The following is a 9,181-nucleotide window of genomic DNA, read 5'->3' as shown; positions in this document are numbered from 1 at the left end:
CTATTTTTTCAAATTTCTAGTTGGTCTCGCTTCAGCCCGAGCTTTAGGCTTTATATGAGGATCAGGTTCAGGCTCAAGACCTAGGCTCGATGATCAGGCCAGGCTTGGGCTCGGGTCTAAGCATATTCTACTAATGTAAAGGCAAAGCCCAACCCAGCTTAGCCCGTAAACAGGTCTACTTGGGAGTAGGCAATTAGGGGTATACCAATGTTTTAAAAACCGACTGGAACCGGAACCATTTTGTTCACCGGTTTTTAGGTTAATAGGTTCAAACAAATGGCCCATTCCAATTTAAAAAAATAAAAAAGGCAAAAACCATTGTTCGGATTGAATGGCTCGACTGTTTGACCACCTAGGTCAACGGGTTGCTAACCAAGTCAATGGTTTTGGCCAAAAAATGGGTTTAGTGTGAAATAGAACCAGTTGCCTAAATGGTTCCTAAGCCGAATGATCCGACCATCTGGTTCAACAATGGTTCAAAAACCATGTTGGATAAAATGTTAGTTGAGTCAAATATTAGATTATTCGAACTTGGTTTCGCATAAAATTGATTAACTAAGTCTTTGACAAAGCTCAAAATATATATAAACTCAATTATGCTTGAAGGTTTCACCAACACATTTGGTACCATTTGAGTTTGGCTCAATTGGTATAAAATTTATATATTGGGCTCAAGCTCGGCGCCAAAAAAGTTGGCATTGGTGGAGAGTGCCAGCTATTCCTAAAAAGCAAGATTAATTCAAGCATACTCCACCCCTACCATTTTGCTCAAGTGATTAGGATTTAATATTGACCAAACGCATCCCCTTGCAAAGAAATAAGAAAATTAAAGAACTACCCTATATCTTAGGCAATGGGATATCTTACAAGCAATGTTTTTAAAATTGGATTGGACTAGACGGTTGGATTAGAAAAACTGGGAACCGGAAACCGGTTACCTAACTGGTTTTATTTCACCCCAAAACCATCTTTTTTCCAAAAACTGTTGATTTGGTCAATGAACTACTGACCTGGGCGGTTGAACCATTCGAGTCGTCGATCTAGACAACAGTTTTTGGCCTTTTTTTTGCCAAAATGGGTCATCTATTCGGTTCAAATGGTCAGACCGTTCAACTCGGAAACTAGACCCCTGAATGGTTTGTTGTCTGGCTCAGTTTTAAAAACCTTGCTTGCAAGCAAAAACTTTGCACACTATAAGTACATGCATCCATCCATATGTTGGAAACATCTCCTTAGAAATTTAAGACACACATACATGAGATATTCCTGACGTGTAGTTGGATGTGTACAGAGTTTTTTGCTAGGAGATATGGCTTGTATTTTGGGGGACCTGAACTTTCATTTGCTACATAAAGGTACCTTGTACTTCTAGAATTTAATACTCTCATGTTTTGGCATTAATTACTCTTTTAAGTGAGCAGTACAACATTACATCAACATCCTCAACTAAGCACACAATTCTTTTTCTTAGAAAGATAATGATAGCAGGATTCGAAACCACACCACCACTGGGGCAATTCATCCAATGCACCAATTGGATGAACTTTACAACCAATCTCTTTCTCTAAATAAGGAAAAATGGTTTTATAAAACGTTAAGACTAAGCAAAGTGTTGGAATTGGAAGTACAAACTATTGAGTGGCTCTATGTCACAAATGAAAGTTTGGGGGCTTAAGTGTCACTAACCCCAAAAGCACATTATTTTACCCTATTATTTTCAAGTCAAAATGGGAGAAGTTTTCATTTTGTAACAAAATAAGTCATTATTGATTGTAGTAAATGTGCTCTCAAATGGAAAAATGCTTATATACAAAAATGCTCTGAAGCCCGATTGACCCAAAAAAAAGGAAGGTTAAATGTGTTTATTTAGTCAGCCATATTGAAAGACCTGTTTTTCTCCTTATTAGTTCCCTGACATTACACTGTACAATAGAAAAGATAGAACCTTGGAAAGATTAGAATTGCTTATTGAAAAACAAGTGATCTGGCTGCACCAAGAGAGCACTTTTTGCGTCCACCTTGGATTGATGCACAAGCACAGGTCTCTAAAAGCTCATAGTCCTCATCCAATAACAACATGGATGCCTTCTCTGGATTATTTAATAGCATTTTGGATGTTAGGTACCCAGCAATCGTCCATGTTTGAAAGAGTCGTGATTGCTTCCCAATGAACCTTCCACTATAAGTGTCATAATATTCAGGCCACTGGTCCACTGAGAGCTTCCTCTCTGCTAAAGTAATTGCTTTTCTTGCCAATTCTGGCTTTCCCATCTTCATACAAGCCAATGTCAACTATAATATCATAAGGAAATAAGGTTAGAGAAGAATAGCCAAAACGGTGCAACAACTTAGCCCTCCATGAATGTTTTTAGAATCGCCACATCATAAAAAAAAGCATGTTCTTGAACTCTATTTTTGTTTCCAAAAGGAAAAGTAAGTTGGTTTTGTTTCAAAACACAATACATGTTTTTGAAACCAACAAAATATTGGACTCTATTTTTGTTTCCAAAAGGAAAAACAAGTTGGTTTTGTTTCAAAACGCAATACATGTTTTTGGAACCAACAAAATATTGGTTTTTAAAACAAAAAAATTAGTATAGATATTATTTGATTTATGGAACATGAATTTGAATAATCATATGAAAACATGTTTTTGAAACCAGATTCAAGAACATGTTTTTTGTGTTTTTATTTTGAGAAACAATTTGTTTTTAAATCAAATGGGTTTGATTTGTTTTTGGAACCAACAACAAGAAAAACAATTCACATTGTAGATTGCCCCCTTGGTTAAAGTAGTCAAATCATGCATTATTGAATAATGGATTCAGAAATGCAAATGTTAAGATAGATGAGAGAGAAAACTAGAAATGATAGTATCAAAAATGAACTATGGAAAAATCCAGGAATATTTTTAATATGTGATAAGATAGGGAAAGTTATGTTACAAATTGAAGGGGCTAGAACAACTAGGTAAGAAGGACATGGGCCGAATTAGTGAGAAATGGTTAAGGCCCATAATTTAATAATGGATATGGTAGTAAATATAATAGAATGAAGAAATAGGGTTCACGTAAGTGTTGGCCAAGATCCACCATTATGATATGACCAAGGGCTATAAAAACCAATACAAAAAAGGAAATTAAGTATCTTCAACTAGTTGCACAATTAAGCAATATCCAATACATAGTTAGCTAAACAATTAAAAAAAAAAAAGTAACTCACGTATTCTTTGGGTCACTACCCGTGATTAAGCGCCACTCATCATACTCCAAAGCAGGGTAACATATCTTAAGAGGCATATGCCCCATAAGATCAACCCATTTGTCTTCAATTAGAGTCAATATGCCCTCATTCTGTTTTGTAGTGGCCAAAGATGAAATAATGGACCAAAGGTTTCCAAGTGTAAAGAGCCTAAAATCCATGTGAGCTGGCTGCAAATTGCCTATAAGATAACCACCGTTCTCGGGAATCCAGTCTACTAGCCAAGACGGAACTTGGTCAGGATAGATATTGAACTTGTTAATGGCATTTGTAGAGTATTCCTCTGTCTTGTAACGATTTATCTCATTAATCTTCTTCCTATCCACCCAGTAATACTCTCTAATGTGAAATGACAATGCACGAAGTCTGTTATTAATAGCAGTCACTAGATTCTTAGATTTATCATTGACAATTAGCATTTCCCGGGAAAACCTTAGAGCTGAATAGAACAATGCCTAACAAAAAGCCAAAAATTAATCAATGTAAAAAAGCTGGAAACAACAAAACGAGACCAAGAAAGAAGTAATCAAGCAACTCCTATGTTTATGTACATTAGGGTACCCCATATTTAAGAAGAAAAAAAAAAAAACCGCTATATGATGAGTTCCTTAAGCCACACCCAATAGAAATTAGATACCAGCCAACCTCTCTCCAAACTATAAAAATGTGGGATTTCTTATCACTTCAACCAGGAGTCAAAAGTCTCTCTCTTTTGTTTACTTGTTTCCATTATGTGTGCCATATTTCATACTAGGTCATGGTGAATCCTATGGTTTTAAGTTAAAAGGAAGGGAATAGTTTGTTCAAAACACATGCATCACTAAGGTCATGGTTCCTTTTATAAGAATGCTTTTTTTGTTATGCTTTCAAGTCATCCACAAAGAAAGATGCATGGGCATTAATAATATCAAACTACACCAATGTATTTTCCAACATTTTTCTTAATTATGATTATGCTACTGGAAGGTTACTTCTTGGAGAAGGTGGAGGAGGAGTAATTGGAGATTGTGATGGAAAGATTGTATATGCTTTTATAACATTACTAGCAGTAACCCGTGTGATGCATGGGTTGCTATTTAACAATGCATTTTTAAGGGATAAATGAAGTAATAGAAAATTACCAATTTTTTTTTATATATTTCTAGTTCATTACATATAAAATAGTAGAAAAATTAATTTCTTTCCTTTTTAGTTATTAAGCTTCAAAATTATTCCTTTATATAGCTTATATATTATGAGAGTACATAATCAATTGCTTAGCATGAGAACCAACTGATGGTGGCTCAATTGATAGGTTCTCTAGCTTGTTGTAGTGGAGACTTGGGATCAAATCCCATTGCTCATAGGGTTGGGGTTAAGGGTTTGGGGATGAGCTACCCCCATTGTGTAGCCCTATAAATCTAAAAAAAAAAGTATTTAGCATGAGATCAATAGCCAAGTTAAAAATAAATAAATTCAAAATTGCATTGCTGGAGATAACCAAAGGCTCACATTAAGTGCTTTATTACTAGATTTTATTATTGAACCAAAACAATCCATGAAACAAATCTATATTAAATTAATAAAAAAATAGAGAAAAGCTAAATATCGCATGGAAATGAACAATAGTTTCTTAAGACTTTTATATAAGAAGATTGGTTGACTCCATGTATTGGGTAGGCACTGGGTTTAGACATTAGTTTGGGCCCAAGCTAGGGTTCATGTTTAGATTAGTTCTTAACCTAACCCCTTTCATCTAATTTACATCCCATAATTTATTACAAAGACCCAAAGGGATTAAGAGAGATTTAAGAGGGAGAAAGGGATTTAATGGGGAGGGGAGATGTTACAAACATTGACTATTAAGGGGGAGAAAGAGAGAGGCTTAAGAATGATCTTATTAGAGAGTAAATATGGATTTTATAAGAGACAATGAAGACTCGTGCGAGTTTTAATTTTGATGACTTGTTATATTTTTAATAATTTCATTTAAAAATAAGTATGCACATGTGGGAGAAGGAAGGGGAGGGGAGTCACATGTAAGCTATGTGGTAAGAGAATCCCTCACCTCCCTTGCTTATATATATATATATATATATAGATAGATAGATAGATAGATAGATAGATAGAGAGAGAGAGAGAGAGAGAGAGAGAGAGAGAGAGAGAAAGAGAGAGATTATAACCCAACAAACAACAAGGTGATAAGGGCACATGTAAGCTAATGATTCACCAAAGATTTTATATATTTCTAGTTCTTTACGTATAAAATAACAGAAAAACTAATTTTCTTTTCCTTTTTAGTTATTGAGCTTTAAACTTACACACATACAAACACACATTTAGTATGAGAACCAACTGATGGTGGCTTTAGTTTAGTTAATAGATTCTTTGGCTAGTTGTAGTAGAGACCTGTATCAAATCCTGCTACCATCAAGTTTGGGGGTTAAGGGTTTGGTGTATGGATTACCCCTTGTTGTAGTTCTATAAAGCCAAAAAGTATGCTTAGCATGAGAACAATAACTAAGTTAAAAAAGTAATTTCAAAATTGAATTGACAAAAATAACCAAATGCTCATGTTAAGTGCTTTCTTTACTACATTTTATAATTTTATATAAGAAGAAAATTGGTTCACCCCATGTATTGGTGGGCAAATTTGGGTTTTGACATTAATTTGGGTCAAAGCTGGGGTTCATATTTAGGTTGGCCCTTAATTTAACCCAATCCATCTAATTAACACCCCTACTTTATTAGATAGAATCAAAAGGATTAAAAGAGATTTACGAGGAAAAGAGGGATTTAATGGGAAGGGGAGATGTTACAAATATTGACTATTAAGTGGTGGGTGTATGTGTGTGTGAGAGAGAGAGAGAGAGAAGAATGGTCTTATTAAAGAGTAAATATGGATTTATGAGGGGCAATAAAGACCCATGTGAATTTTATTTTTGATGACTTGTTATATTTCTAATGATATAATTTAAAAATAAATATGCACATGTGTGAGAAAGGAGAGGAGGGGGAGGCACATGTGAGATATGTGGTAAGAGAACCCTATATATATATATATATATATATACACCCCAACAAACAACAAAATGATAGGGACTAGATAGATAATTCAAGGCTCTAGAGCTCAATAATATTACAATAAACTGTGACCCATAAGTCATTTAAGGCATCATGAATAAATGCTTTTTTTCTGTACCATGGCAATCGTTACAAGGTATTTGAGGTAGGCTAAATTGTTATCTAGGTGATGATAGCTCATTGTGCTTAACATATTGTTTGTGTTCAATTCCCTACTTGCCAATCTTCCAATTACCATTCCTAGAATAAATATACTAGTCACTAAAACCACCAAAAAATGACCAAAGCCATATAGAAGAGTTTATAGAGTACAAATCAACATATCAGAAGATAACCTATTGACAATTGTAAATGGAGAAAAGGAGGGAAAAGGGATAACTTGTATGGTCCACACACGCACATAAGCCTGCTATAATTAAAAGCTAAAATATACAAAAGGGATAACTTGTACGATCTATACTGAGTAAACTCAACTTACTTGGATCTCAAGGGGGTGGCCATGAATACCCAATCGACGATCTACCATGCAGGAGGCATCCGTGACTAATAAAGAAGGGAACATGTCAAACCCATCCGTCAAACACAAATTTAGAATTAGTTTTATGCCGGTTTGTGCGTCAGCCCTTTCTTGCAATGAATAATCACCTGTGATCCTTCCATAAGCTCTTAACAAGATAATCCACCATAGCCCTATCAAAGCAATCAAAAGAAAAAAAAAAAATCAAGAAGAACAAAGAAACAAAAATTAGAGTCCAAACCCCCATTGATGTTAGCATATATTGGAGAAAGTAGTAACAATACAAAATTCTAACTCCCGAAGATCATGTAAGTAACAATATGTATACCATAAAACACTTACCAGAATCAACTGGGGCAACACGTCCAATAGCTGACTCACCAAAATCTGGATCTAGAACTTCCTCAAATTCTCTAGTATTAGAATCAAGGTTTACAGTTGTAACCTTAAAACTTGCTGGCATCAACCCTTGCCCTGGGCTGTAGCAATCCACAGTTTTCTCCCAATTCTAAGTACAAATAGGACAACATTTAAAATTTGGAAATTGAAAGCTTAAAAAAATAAATTGTGCAAGTGCTCTTCCACATGATCAAATTCTAACCAACACCACCAACAAACAAGAATAGAGAAGGTTCATTATTTTCATGCCATGAGAAATGTAACTCTCATGCACACACCAAAAATAAAATTGTCACATAAAACAATATAATAAGAAAACGAAAGACTATGGTAACTACAGAAATTAGAAAGTAACATTAATATAAAATCTCATCCTTTTACCAAATATATACTAACCCTACATTTACTGTGGGAAGTAAAACAAATGGAGTACTTTATGTTATAACATGTGAGGAAATGATAACCCGAATAAAAGGAATACATGCAGCTGAATTGGAACACAAGAAAGCCCATCTTAAATATATTATAACTTAACAAATCAAATATCTAAAATATTCCGAAACAGTATAACCCTTTTGCTTATACATTTGAGGTAGAATCTATTCCTTTGTAAATGAACACAACTTTCTAGGCTGAAATGCTTCAGCTACTGTTTCCACCATTTATAGCAAAATCCTATTTTTCACCCTTTCTAATTTGTTTTGGTGTAAATGGCACGGAACAACATTTCTGTGGTAGAAAGGGATGAAAAGATAGCTTGAATATTTGAATTTCAGCCTAAGAATTTCTCTGATCATTTTTACGTGAAAAGAAAAGTAGCCTAAGGGAAATGGCCAATATAATCCATGTGAAACCTTCTTAGTTGGAAATTTCTTTTACTAGTAAATTAAAAAAATAGCTGCAAAATTATTTCTTTGATAAGCACACACTCATTAATTGTTATTTGAATGTAAGAGCTACCTTCGGATGCAAAAGTCACAATAACTCCAATACAATGCAATAAATCTAATAGAAAAAAATTGTATTATCACCTGCAATTGCAAAGTATGGAGAAGAAAATTTCTAACGATCTCTCCTTCTCCTTGAAGCAAGAAGGCAAGCGCGGACGGGACAAAATCACGAATGAATACCTGGTCGTAATTGATCGGTTGCTCATCAGTAGGATCATTGGCGGCAACAGTCCCGACTGGTCTTCCACAATAATAGACAACCGCATTCTGCATCAACTTCCATGCCTCTTTTTCAATCTCCGAGATCTCAGTTATGCATGTTGAAACCTTAGCAGCCTGTTTCAAATCTTCTGAACTCCCTATATTTACATTTAAACAACTATCTCCTCTTATTGGAGGTTGTATTTCTTTCTGTCCTTTGCCTACATCAACACTTTCAATCCTTTCAACAATAGGAGGCTTCTTGTTGCTTTCACCTTGAATGTATGTATTGTCTAATTTCTTATCATTAGCATGACACTCAACGGAAGTAGGTTGCTGGATGTCAGAAGCAACATTAGAAATGATACAAGTGCCTCTGTCTTTACCAACATCACAATAATTAGAGAAAACCCTTGATTGACCCCAACTCGAATCAGGAACATGAAATGGTCTCTGATTTGGAACGATGACACGTTTAAAACCAAAAATTGGACAAAGATGATGATGTAAATGACGGTCTTATATTAATTTGTATTGAAAATTAGATAAATTATTGACGATTGATTGATGGCATTTTGGTGGTAGGAATCCAAAGAATGCTGATCTTCTCCAACTACTTAGGATTCTAAAACAAGGCATCGTGGTGGATATTCTAATGGAACCACTTGGACTCGTGCAACAAAAAATTGAAATTAGGAATCTAATTCAATACATACAAGTTTCTAAGATAAATCGATTAATTAATTTTATATACAACTCTGCTTGTCTTGAAAAATTGAAAAAAAATAGA

The 9,181-nt window shown here is 34.6% G+C and overlaps 1 pseudogene across 1 annotated transcript; it reads right to left on the bottom strand.

Moving 5' to 3' along the window:
• Positions 1 to 1,743: 1,743 nt before the first annotated feature.
• Positions 1,744 to 9,181, bottom strand: LOC148861174 (alkaline/neutral invertase A, mitochondrial-like; annotated as a pseudogene). Its single transcript, XR_016095065.1, has 6 exons — positions 8,272 to 9,181; positions 7,184 to 7,349; positions 6,803 to 7,014; positions 3,223 to 3,716; positions 3,068 to 3,112; positions 1,744 to 2,293 (listed from the first exon to the last, which is right to left on the bottom strand). The product of XR_016095065.1 is annotated as an alkaline/neutral invertase A, mitochondrial-like (transcript).

This window comes from Nelumbo lutea, chromosome 4 (assembly GCF_056320005.1).
Source record: "Nelumbo lutea isolate HS-2025 chromosome 4, American lotus-T2T, whole genome shotgun sequence".
Classification (NCBI taxonomy): domain Eukaryota; kingdom Viridiplantae; phylum Streptophyta; class Magnoliopsida; order Proteales; family Nelumbonaceae; genus Nelumbo; species Nelumbo lutea.
Note: the sequence above shows the minus strand (reverse complement) of the source record. Positions and strands in the feature narration are given on the sequence as shown.